At 38.4% G+C, this 13,438-nt stretch overlaps 1 non-coding gene across 1 annotated transcript; it reads right to left on the reverse strand.

The window, feature by feature from the left end:
• Positions 1-742: 742 nt before the first annotated feature.
• TRNAK-CUU (transfer RNA lysine (anticodon CUU)) lies at positions 743-815 on the reverse strand. Its single transcript has one exon. It is a non-coding gene; the product is annotated as a tRNA-Lys (tRNA).
• Between the last annotated feature and the right edge of the window lie 12,623 nt (positions 816-13,438).

The raw sequence follows: 13,438 nt of genomic DNA on the forward strand, positions 1-13,438 counted from the left end.
GCTATGAAACTATTGACTTTCCAAGATTGCAAATATATTTTATGCTAAGCATTGTATAGTTTTCACTCATTCATTTAGGTCTATTGGTCCATTTTGTATTAGTTTTGTATGTGATATGAGATAGGCATCCAACTTTATTCATTAACATGTAGATATTCAGTTGTATCAACACTATCTGTTGAAGACGATTTACTCCTACATTGAATTATCTTGGCACCTATGTCCAAAATTAATTCACCATAAATGTAAGGGTTTATTTACTTCCAATTCTATTTCATCCATTTATATATCTATCCTTATTCTAGCACACACTGTTTGGACTACTGTAGCTTTGTAGTGAGTTTGTAAATCAGGAAGTAAGTACTCCAATTTTGTCCTCCCTTTTCAAGAAGTGTTTTAGGGGGAGCAAAAATGGGTCCCTTCAATTTTAAGATCAGCTTCCCAATTGCTGAAAAAAAAATGCAGCTGGGATTCTGATAGGGGTAGCTTGCACTGAATTTGTACATGGGTTTGTGGAGTATGGCCATCTTAGCAGTATTAAATATACTGATTCAGAGACTAATGTTTTTCTATTTATTTTGGTTTTCTTTCATTACTTTCAACAGTGCTTTAGAGTATCCAGTGTACATCTTGAACTTTCTTTGTTAAATTGATATCTAATTATTTCTATTTTTTTGATGCTAATGTAAATAGAATTCTTTTCAAAGTTTTACTTTTGTATTGTTTATTTCTAAAGAGTACTCGTCCAACGTGGGGCTCGAACCCACGACCCTGAGATTAAGAGTCTCATGCTCTACCAACTGAGATAGCCAGGCAATCCCTGCATTGTTCATTTCTAGTATATTGATATACCATTGACTTTTGTATGCTGACTTATATCCTGCACCTTGCTGAATTCATTTATTAGTTTTAATTGTAATTTTGTGGATGCCTTAGTCTTTTCTGTATACAAGATCAATTCATCTAGAAATGGAGATAGTTTTACTTCTTCTTTCCACTCTAAATGGCTTTTAGCTTTCTTTTTTTCCCTTTACCCTGGATGGAACCTCCAAGACAATATTGAATAGAAGTGGTATTAATAAACATCTTTATCTTCTGCATGAACTTAGGTCAAATTTTTAGTCTTTTATCCTTCTGATGATGATAGCTGTGTATTTTTCATAGACTTTGTTAAGTTGAGGAAGTTCCCTTCTAACCGTAGTTTGTTGATTTTTTTTTTTATCATAAAAAGGTTTGGGTCCTGTCAAATGGTTTTCGTCTATTGAGATGATCGTGCTGTTCTTATTCTTTATTCTGGTGCAATAGAATCAGCTGTAAATGTTATTGAAGATTCCCTGTACATAGCCACTTTTCTCTTGATGCTTTCAAGAATCTCTCTTTGCCTTGTCTTTCAATGTTTTCACCATGGCATCTGGGATCTGGATCATAGTAGGAGTTTTTTTAACTTCTTAGACATGTATTTAAATATTTTTCATCAGAGCTGAAGATTGGAAGTTTTCAGTCCAATTTTCATTATTTCTTTGAATATTTTTTCTGTTCCCTTTCACTCTCCTCTCTTTCTGAAACTCCCATTATACTTATGTTGATATGCTTAATTGTCTCATATTTTTCTGAGGCACTGTTCATTTATTGTCTATTCCTTTGTCTCTCTGCTCTTTGGGTGGAAAAATTTCTATTGAGTTATATTTCAGTTTGCTGATTCTTTCTTCTGCCAGTTCAGATTTCCTCTTGCCCAGTTCTAGTAAATTTTTTAAAATTTCATTTATTGTGTTTTTAGCTGAAGAATTTCTATTCGGTTTTCATTATAAGTTCTGTCTGTTGATATTCTCTACTGGGTAAGACACTATTTTCATACTTTCCTTTAATTCTACAGACATGGTTTTCTTTAACTCTTTGAGCATGCTTGAAATAACTGATTTAAATTTTATGTTTAATGTAGCTCATGTCTGGGCTTCTTCAGGTACGGTTTGTATTAAACTGCTTTTTTCTTGTTTGTAAGTCATACTTTTTGGATATTTTGAATATCTCCTAATTATTGCTTAAAAACTTCATATTTTATTTATATATTTTTTAACATCTTTATTCGAGTATAATTGTTTTACAATAGTGTGTTAGTTTCTGCTGTATAACAAAGTGAATCATCTATACATATACATATATACTCATATCTCTTCCCTCTTGCATCTCCCTCCAGCCCTCCCTAACCCACCCCACTAGGTGGACACAAAGCACCGAGCTGATCTCCCTGTGCTATGTCGCTGCTTCCCACTAACTATCTATTTTACATTCGGTAGTGTATTTATGTCCATGCCACTCTCTCACTTCATCCCAGCTTGCATTTCCCCCTCCCTGTGTATTCAAGTCCATTCTCTATGTCTGTGTCTTTATTCCTGTCTTGCCCCTAGGTTCATCAGAACCTTTCTTTTTTTTTTTTTAAGATTCCATATATATGTGTTAGCATACAGTATTTGTTTTTCTCATTCTGATTTACTTCACTCTGTATGACAGTCTCTAGATCCATCCACCTCACTACAAATAACTCAATTTCGTTTCTTTTTAGGGCTGAGTAATATTCAATTGTATATATGTGCCACATCTTCTTTATCCATTCATCTGTCAATGGACACTTAGGTTGCTTCCATGTCCTGGTTATTGTAAATAGAGCTGCAGTGAATGTTGTGGTACATGACTCTTTTTGAATTATGGTTTTCTCAGGGTATATGCCCATTAGTGGGATTGCTGGGTTGTATGGTAGTTCTATTTTTAGTTTTTTAAGGAACCTCCATACTGTTCTCCATAGTGGCTATATCAGTTTACATTCCCACAAACAGTGCAAGAGTGTTCCCTTTTCTCCACACCCTCTCCAGCATTTATTGTTTGTAGATTTTTTTTAATAAATTTATTTATTTATTTATTTATTTATTTTTGACTGTGTTGGGTCTTCATTTCTGTGCTAGGGCTTTCTCTAGTTGCGGCGAGCGGGGGCCACTCTTCATCGCGGTGCGCAGGCCTCTCACTATCGCGGCCTCTCTTGTTGCGGACCACAGGCTCCAGACGCGCAGGCTCAGTAGTTGTGGCTCACGGGCCCAGTTGCTCCGCGGCATGTGGGATCTTCCCAGACCAGGGCTCGAACCCGTGTCCCCTGCATTGGCAAGCGGATTCTCAACCACTGCACCACCAGGGAAGCCCTGTTTGTAGATTTTTTGATGATGGCCATTCTGACCAGTGTGAGATGATACTTCATTGTAGTTTTGATTTCATTTCTCAAATGATTAGTGATGTTGAGCATACTTTCATTTGTTTGTTAGCAATCTGTATATCTTCTTTGGAGAAATGGTTATTTAGGTCTTCTGCCCATTTTTGGATTGGGTTGGTTTGTTAAATCTTCACATTTTAAATAATATACTATAGCACTCTGGAATTAAGGCTCTCCTCCTTCTAGTTTGTTGTTGTTTTTGTTCCTTTGTTCCTATTTATTAGTGACTTTTCTGAACCACATCGTCTGATTTTCCAGCATCCAGTCTGGGAGATATAAGACAAGAAGAAAGCCCAAGGAATTCACCACCATGTTGCCCTGAAAACCCTAAATATTCTGCCTTCCTCTCTCCACCTTTCCGTGTCTTCATATGTTTGTCCTGTAGGTAATATCCAGGAATATTTCTGTTGTACTTAAAGAGAATAATAGAGAAATGTACATCTACTCCATCTACCCAGAAGTGGAAATCCCAATGTTGTTCACTTTTAAAATCTAGTTTAGATATGGAGAATTTACTGTTAATTGAGTGATGGTTTTTAAGGGAAATGTGAGTTTACAACTATCATGTGATTGAAAGGAAATAAAGATCTCTTTTTATATAGATCTTTGAAATACCTATTCAAGTGCTTACTTGAGCAAGATCTCACCTCCAATATATTGGTGATCCTAACACTTTATCAACTCTTAAATAATCAGACTTTCTACAGTGTCTCATAAATGAGAAAAATTATAAAATTTTTAGCATTTTTAAGTTTGTTAGTAGGGAATTAGAGATTCTCTTTGTATTAGTCTGCTCAAGCTACCATAATGTAATACCACAGATGTGGTGGCTTAAACAATAGAAATGTAGTTTCTGATCAGTCTGGAGGCTAGAAAGTCCAAGGTCAAAGTGTTGGCTGATTCATTTTCTGGTGAGCTCTCTCGTGGCTTGTAGGTGGTTACCTTCTTTTCAGGTACCCACTCCTCAGCAGATGGCCTTTCTTCAGCATATACACATGGAGAGAGTGACAGAGAGAGAGAGAGAGAGGTTCTCTACCCTTAGGACCTCATTTAATCTTAATTACTTCCTAAAGACATTATCTGTAAATATAGTCACATTGGCACACTGGGGATTAGAGCTTCAATCTATGAATTTTTGGGGGGACACAATTTCATTCACAGCACTCTTCTATTCACTTTTGTTCCCAGCACCAAAGCAGACCTGGTATACATTATTCACAATAAAATGTGCTTTCTAGGTGAATGTGTGAATATATGAATAGATGTTGAAAGAATGGATGGATGCAATCATGAATGTATCAGTCACTAGAAGGGCTACTTTTTTTAAAATTTAATTTTATATATTTTTTTTATACAGCAAGTTCTTATTAGTTACCTATTTTATACATATTAGTGTATATATGTCAATCAAAATCTCCCAATTCATCACACCACCACCACCCCCGTCACAATCCCCCCTTGGTGTCCATGTGCTGTTCGACATCTGTGTCTCAATTTCTGCCTTGAAAACCGGCTCATCTGTACCATTTTCCTAGGTTCCACATATATGCTTTAATATACGATATTTGTTTTTCTTTTTCTGACATACTTCACTCTGTATGACAGTCTCTAGATCCATCCACATCTCAGTTTCATTCCTTTTTATGGCTGAGTAATATTCCATTGTATATATGTACGACTTCTTCTTTAATCATTCATCTCTTGATGGGCATTTAGGTTGCTTCCATGTACTGACTATTATAAATAGTGCTGCAGCGAACATTGGAGTGCATGTGTCCTTTGAATTATGGTTTTCTCTGGGTATATGCCCAGTAGTGGGATTGCTGGGTCATATGGTAATTCTATTTTTAGTTTTTTAAGGCACCTCCTTACTGTTCTCCATAGTGGCTGTATCAATTTACATTCCTACCAACAGTGCAAGAGGGTTCCCTTTTCTCCACACACTCTCCAGCATTTGTTGTTTGTAGATTTTCTGATGATGCCCATTCTAACTGGTGTGAGGTGATACTTCATTGTAGTTTTGTTTTGCATTTCTCTAACAATTAGTGATGTTGAGCAGCTTTTCATGTACTTCTTGGCCATCTGTATGTCTTCTTTGGAGAAATGTCTATTTAGGTATTCTACCCATTTTTGGAATGGGTTGTTTTTTTTTTTAATATTGAGCAGCATGAGCTGTTTATATATTTTGGAGATTAATCCTTTGTCCATTGATTCGTTTACAAATATTTTCTCCCATTCTGAGGGTTGTCGTTTCGTCTTGTTTGTAGTTTCCTTTGCTTTGCAAAAGCTTTTAAGTTTCATTAGGTCCCATTGGTTTATTTTTTTATTTCCATTACTCTAAGAGGTGGATGAAAAAAGATCTTGCTGTGATTTATGTCAAAGAGTGTTCTTTCTATGTTTTCCTCTAAGAATTTTATAGTGTCCAGTCTTACATTTAGGTCTCTAATCCATTTTGAGTTATTTTTGTGTATGGTGTTAGGGAGTGTTCTAATTTCATTTTTTACATGTAGCTGTCTTATTTTCCCAGCACCATTTATTGAAGAGACTGTCTTTTCTCCATTGTTTACCCTTGTCTTCTTTGTCATAGATTAGTTAACCAGAGGTGCGTGGGTTTATCTCTGGGCTTTCTATCCTGTTCCATTGATCTGTATTTCTGTTTTTGTGCCATGACCATATTGCTTGATTACTGTAGCTTTGTAATATAGTCTGAAGTCAGGGAGTCTGATTCTTCCAGCTCCGCTTTTTTCCCTCAAGATCACTTTGGCTATTCAGGGTCTATTGTGTTTCCATACAAATTGTGAAATTTTTTGTTCTAGTTCTGTGAAAAATGCCATTGGTATTTTGATAAGGATTGCATCAAATCTGTAGATTTGGGTGGTATAGTCATTTTAACAATATTGATTCTTCCAATCCAAGAACATGGTATATCTCTCCATCTGTTTGTATCATCTTTAATTTCTTTCATCAGTGTCTTATAGGTTTCTGCATACAGGTCTTTTGTCTCCCTAGGTAGGTTTATTCCTAGGTATTTTATTCTTTTCTTTTTTGTAGTGGTAAATGGCAGTGTTTCCTTAATTTTTCCTTCAGAATTCTCATCATTAGTGTACAGGAATGCAAGAGATTTCTGTGCATTAATTTTGTATCCTGCAACTTTACCAAATTCATTGATTAGCTCTAGTAGTTTTCTGGTGGCATCTTTAGGATTCTCTATGTATAGTATCATGTCATTTGCAAACAGTAACAGTTTTACTTCTTCTTTTCCAATTTGTATTCCTTTTATTTCTTTTTCTTCTGTGATTGCCATGGCTAGAACTTCCAAAACTATGTTGAATAATAGTGGTGAGCGTGGACATCCTTGTCTTGTTCCTGATCTTAGAGGAAATGCTTTCAGTTTTTCACCATTGGGAATGATGTTTGCTGTGGGTTTGTCATATATGGCCTTTATTATGTTGAGGTAGGCTCCCTCTATGCCCACTTTCTGGAGAGTTTTTAACATAAATCGGTGTTGAATTTTGTCAAAAGCTTTTTCTGCATCTATTGAGATAAGTATATGGTTTTTATTCTTCAATTTGTTAATATCGTGTATCACATTGATTGATTTGAGCACATTGAAGAATCCTTGCATCCTTGGGTTAAATCCCACTTGATCATGGTGTATGATCCTTTTTATGTGTTGTTGGATTCTGTTTGCTAGCATTTTGTTGAGGATTTTTGCATCTATATTCAACAGTGATATTGGTCTGTAATTTTCTTTTTTTGTAGTATCTTCGTCTGGTTTTTATCAGGGTGATGGTGGCCTCATAGAATGAGTTTGGGAGTGTTCCTTCCTCTGCAATTTTTTGGAAGAGTTTGAGAAGGATGGGTGTTAGCTCTTCTCTAAATATTTGATAGAATTCACCTGTGAAGCCATCTGGTCCTGGACTTTGGTTTGTTGGAAGATTTTTAATCACAGTTTCAATTTCATTACTTCTGAGTGGTCTGTTCATATTTTCTATTTCTTTGTGATTCAGTGTTGGAAGGTTATACTTTTCTAAGAATTTGTCCATTTCTTCCAGGTTGTCCATTTTATTGATGTAGAGTTGCTTGTAGTAGTCTCTTAGGATGCTTTGCATTTCTGCTGTGTCTGTTTTAACTTCTCCTTTTTCATTTCAAAGTTTATTGATTTGAGTCCTCTCCCTCTTTTTCTTGATGAGTCTGGTTTATCAATTTTATTTATCTTCTCAAAGAACCAGACTTTAATTTTATTGATCTTTGCTATTGTCTTCTTTGTTTCTATTTCATTTATTTCTGCTCTGATTTTATGATTTCTTTCCTTCTACTAACTTTGGATTTTGTTTGTTCTTCCATCTCTAGTTCCTTTAGGTGTAAGTTTAGGTTGTTTATTTGAGATGTTTGTTGTTTCTTGAGGTAGGATTTTATTGCTATAAACTTCCCTCTTAGAACTGCTTTTGCTGGATCCCATAGGTTTTGGATCATCGTGTTTTCATTGTCATTTGTCTCTAGGTATTTTTTGATTTCCTCTTTGATTTCTTCAGTGATCTCTTGGTTACATAGTAATGTATTGTTTAGCCCTCATGTGTTTGTGTTTTTTATGTTTTTTTCCCTGTAATTGATTTCTAATCTCATAGCATTGTGGTCAGAAAAGATGCTTGATATGATTTCAATTTTCTTAAATTTACTGAGGCTTGATTTGTGACCCAAGATGTGATCTATCCTGGAGAATGTTCTGTATGCACTTGAGAAGAAAGTGTAATCTGCTGTTTTTGGATGGAATGTCCTATAAATATCAATTAAATCTATCTGGTCTATTGTCATTTAAAGCTGTGTTTCCTTATTAATTTTCTGTCTGGATGATCTGTCCATTCATGTAAAGAGATGCTAAAGTCCCCCACTATTATTGTGTTACTGTTGATTTCCTCTTTTATAGCTATTAGCAGTAGCCTCAGGTATTGAGATGCTCTTATGTTGGGTGCATATATATTTATAATTGTTATATCTTCTTCTTGGATTAATCCCTTGATCATTATGTAGTGTACTTCCTTGTCTCTTGTAACATTCTTTATTTAAAGTCTATTTTATCTGATATGAGTATTGCTACACCAGCTTTCTTTTGATTTATATTTGCATGGAATATCTTTTTCCATACCCTCATTTCTGTCTGTATGTGTCCCTAAGTCTGAAATGGGTCTCTTGTAGACGGCATATATATGGGTCTTGTTTTTGTATCCATTGGCGAGCCTGTGTCTTTTGGTTGGAGCATTTAATCCATTCACGTTTAAGGTAATTATCAATATGTAGGTTCCTATGACCAATTTCTTAATTGTTTTGTGTTTGTTTTTGTAGGTCCTTTTCTTCTCTTGTGTCTCCCTCTTAGAGACGTTCATTTAGCATTTGTTGTAGCGCTGGTTTGGTGGTGCTGATTTCTCTTAGCTTTTGCTTGTCCGTAAAGCTTTTGATTTCTCCATCGAATCTGAATGAGATACTTGCTGGGTAGAGTAATCTTGGCTGTAGGTTTTTCCTTTCATCATTTTAAATATGTCATGCCACTGCCTTTTAGCTTGTAGAGCTTCTGCTGAGAAACCAGCTGTTAACCTTATCAGAGTTCCCTTGTATCTTATTTGTCGTTTTTCCCTTGCTGCTTTCAATAATTTTTCTCTGTCTTTAATTTTTGCCTATGTGATTACTATGTGTCTTGGCGTGTTTCTCCTTGGGTTTATCCTGTATGGGACTCTCTGTGCTTCCTGGACTTGGGTGGCCATTTCCTTTCCCATGTTAGGTAAGTTTTCAAGTATAATTTCTTCAAATATTTTCTCAGGTCCTTTCTCTCTCTCTTCTCCTTCTGGGACCCTTATAATATGAATGTTGTTGCATTTAATATTGTCCCAGAAATCTCTTAGGCTGTCTTCATTTCTTTTCATTCTTCTTTCTTTATTCTGTTCTGCAGTAGTGATTTCGACCATTCTGTCTTCCAGGTTACTTATCCATTCTTCTGCCTTAGTTATTGTGCTATTGATTCCTTTTTGTGTAGTTTTCATTTCAGTTATTGTATTGTTCATCTCCATTTGTTTGTTCTTTAATTCTTCTAGGTCTTTGTGAGACATTTCTTTCATCTTCTCGATCTTTGTCTCCATTCTTTTTCCGAGGTCCTGGATCTTCTTCACTATCATTATTCTGAATTCTTTTTCTGGAAGGTTGCCTATCTCCACTTCATTTAGTTGTTTTTCTGGGGTTTTATCTTGTTCCTTCATCTGGTACATAGCCCTCTGCCTTTTCATCTTGTCTATCTTTCTGTGAATGTGTTTTTTTTTTCCACAGGCTGCAGTATTGTTGTTCTTCTTGCTTCTCCTGTCTGCCCTCTGGTGGATGAGACTATCTAAGAGGCTTGTGCAATTTTCCTAATGGGAGGGACTGGTGGTGAGTAGAGCTGGCTGTTTCTCTTGTGGGCAGAGCTCAGTGAAACTTTAATCTGCTTGTCTGCTGATGAGTGGGGCTGGGTTCCAGTTACTGTTGATTGGCCTGAGGCGACTCAGCACTGTAGCCTACCGGGGCTATTTAGTGGGGCTAAAGGCAGACTCTGGGAGGGCTCACGCCAAGGAGTACCTCCCAAAACTTCTGCTGCCAGTGTCCTTGTCCTCACAGTGAGACACAGTCACCCCCTGCCTCTTCAGGAGACCCTCCAACACTAGCAGGTAGGTCTGATTCAGTCTCCTGCAGGGTCACTGCTCCTTCCCCTGGGTCCCAATGCGCACACTACTTTGTGTGTGCCCTCCAAGAGTGGAGTCTCTCTTTCCCCCAGTCCTGTCGAAGTCCTGCAGTCAAATCCCTCTAGCCTTCAAAGTCTGTTTCTCTAGGAATTCCTCCTCCTGTTGCCGTACCCCCAGGTTGGGAAGCCTGACGTGGAGCTCAGAACCTTCACTCCAGTGGGTGGACTTCTGTGGTATAAGTGTTCTCCAGTTTGTGAGTCACCCACCCAGCAGTTATGGGATTTGATTTTATTGTGATTTTGCCCCTCCTACAATCTCATTGTGGTTTCTCCTTTGTCTTTGAATGTGGGGTACCTTTTTTGCTGAGTTCCAGTGTTTTCCTGTCAATGATTGTTCAGCAGTTAATTGTGATTCCAGTGCTCTTGCAAGGGAGAGTGAGAGAACGTCCTTCTACTCCACCATATTGATCCAATTCTCCCTAGAAGGGTTACTTTTAATTTTCTCCTACATACTTTACCAGAGTCTCACAGTAATAGTACTCTCTACCAGGAAAAGTGCTAAGTGTTTTACACTGTGTCCTAATTAATCCTCACATCAACTCTACCAGGAAGGCATGCTACCCTTATTTTACAAGTGTGAGAACTAAGGCTTAAGAGGTTATGTGACTTGCTGAAGATCTTAGAGATATTTAGTGGAGAACACCATGATTTAAATATAAATCTAATTGAATCCAAAGCCCCGATATCTATTAATATGTTTTGTTGTCCTATGTCAAATCCTGTGAGAGCTAAAACCCATACCTTTGTGACACATAAACCAAATCATGAATACAGAGTATAGATTATTCTAACTCTAACATTATTAAGAAAATTCCAAAACTGATTCCTTTTGCATAAAAGTATACCAAGTTCAGGGCTTCCCTGGTGGCGCAGTGGTTAAGAATATGCCTGCCAATGCAGGGGACACAGGTTCGAGCCCTGGTCTGGGAAGATCCCACATGCCGCGGAGCAATTAGGCCCGTGAGCCACAACTGCTGAGCCTGCGCGTCTGGAGCCTGTGCTCCGCAACAAGAGAGGCCGCAATAGTGAGAGGCCCACACACCGCGATGAAGAGTGGCCCCCGCTTGCCACAACTGGAGAAAGCCCTTGCACAGAAACGAAGACCCAACACAGCCAAAAATTAATTAATTAATTAATTAAAAAAAAAAAAAAATAAGTGCTTTGCAAATTAGCATACTGGACATCAAAAACGAGTTAAAAAAAAAAAAGTATACCAAGTTCAATAATTTAAAGCTGACATTTATTTAGTTTGGTTGAGAAGCTAAACATTAAATTCCAACAAACCTGTATTTTAAGCTCCAATGGATGGTGGTGCTTGGTTGTGGAGAAACCTCAGTGGAATCCTGGGAGCATGAAAGAAGAAGTGCAGAAAGTTAGGTCAGAAGGTGAAGGCCCTGGGGGAAATGCCTAAGGGAATAAATAGGGTAGGATATTGACTGCTTTCTCCTCAAAATTTTTTAAACGTATTCAGGGATGGAAACATAAGCACTGACTTGGACTTTATTCCCCAGCCTCTAAAATATAACATTTCTTGCTGATTAACTTTACTCAATTTAAGCGTATTAGAGACAAGACATATTGTAAATAAATATTAATCTGGAATTTAACCATATTCTAGTCAATCAGTGATGATTTTTTGTGGCTACTATACAGTGCTTAAAATTCATTATGTTTACTTTTTGTCTTGCAGATTGTATTTTCTAACTAAGAATTTCATTAGGGAGGCCAGTATAAGTCTATGCTCCAATTAAGAGTGAGGTGAGATTACCAACACCAAGAGTGTTGGTGTAGGAGGAGATGGGAAATAAACTGTGCTTCACTAACAAGTGAGATAGTCCACTCACTTAGGTATACAAGATGTCTGATGGGAAGATAATTTCCAACAGATAAAAATCTGAGGGGAGCCGACCTTCACAATGGCAGAGGAGTAAGATGTGGAGATCACTTTCCTCCACACAAATACATCAAAATTACATCTACATGTGGAACAACTCCTACAGAACACCTACTGAACGTTGGCAGAAGACCTCAGACTTCCCAAAAGGCCAGAAAATCCCCACGTACCTGGGTAGGGCAAAAGAGAAAAAAGGACAGAGGCAAAAGAATAGGGATGGGACCTGCACCACTGGGAGGGAGCTGTGAAGGAGGAAAAGTTTCCATACTCTAGGAAGCCCCTTCACTGGTGGAGATAGGGGGTAGGAGGGGGAGAAGTTTCAGAGCTATGGAAGAGAGCACAGCAACAATGGTGCAGAGGGCAAAGCAGAGAGATTCCCATACACAGCATCGGTGCTGACCAGCACTCACCAATCTGAGACACTAATCTGCTCACCCACCAGGGCAGTGGAGGCTGGGAGCTGAGGATCAGGCTTTGGAGGTCAGACCCCAGGGAGAGGACTGGGGTTGGCTGCATGAAGACAGACTGAAGGGTGCTAGTGCACCACAACTAACTGGGAGGGAGTCAGAGAAAAAGTCTGGACCTGCCAAAGAGGCAAGAGACCATTGTTTCAGGGCGTGTGAGAAAAGGGGATTTCTTCCCCGTGGGCCCACAGAAGGCAGAGCACCACCTACACAAGCTCCAGAGATGGGCACAAGACACGGCTATCAGCTTGGACCCCAGAGACAGGCATGAAACACTAATGCTGCTGTCGCTGTCACCTAGAATCCTGTGTGCAACAGAGGTCACTACCCACATCCCCCCCTGGGAGTCTATGCAGCATGCCACTGCAGGGTCCCGAGATCCAGGGACAACTTCCCTGGCAGAACACACGTCATGCCTCAGGCTGTTGCAATGTCATGCCGGCCTCTGTCGCCGCAGGCTCACCCTGCATTCCAATTATGACTACCATACCCCTCCCTCTCCCCAGCCTGAGAGAGCAAGAGCCCCCTAATCAGTCGCTGCTTTAACCTCCTCCTGTCTGGGCAGGGAACAGGTGCCTGAGAGTGATCTACACACAGAGGTGGGGCCAAAACCAAAGCTGAACCCCGGAAGCTGTGTGAACAAAGAAGAGAAAGGGAAATTTCTCTGTGCAGTCTCAGGAGCAGCAGACTAAATCCCCACTATCAACCTGATGAACCCTGCATCTGTGGAATATCTGAATGTACCCAAAATTTAGGTGGTGGACTTTGGCAGCAAATGTAGACTCGTGGATTGCTGTCTGTGACTGATTTGTTTCTGCTTTTCAGGTTTATCTTAGTTTAGATTGTAGTGTTTGTTATCATTGGTGGATTTGTTTATTGGTTTGGGTGCTTTTTTCTTTTATTTATTTATTTATTTATTTATTAAATTTTATTATTTTTAATTTGTTATTTATTTTATTTATTTTTCCTCCCTTTTTTCCCTCCTTTTCTTCTGAGCTGTGTGGCTGACAGGGTCTTGGTGCTCCAGCCAGGTGTCAGACCTGACACTCCGAGGTGGGAGA

This window comes from Eschrichtius robustus, chromosome 1, assembly GCF_028021215.1.
Source record: "Eschrichtius robustus isolate mEscRob2 chromosome 1, mEscRob2.pri, whole genome shotgun sequence".
NCBI lineage: Eukaryota > Metazoa > Chordata > Mammalia > Artiodactyla > Eschrichtiidae > Eschrichtius > Eschrichtius robustus.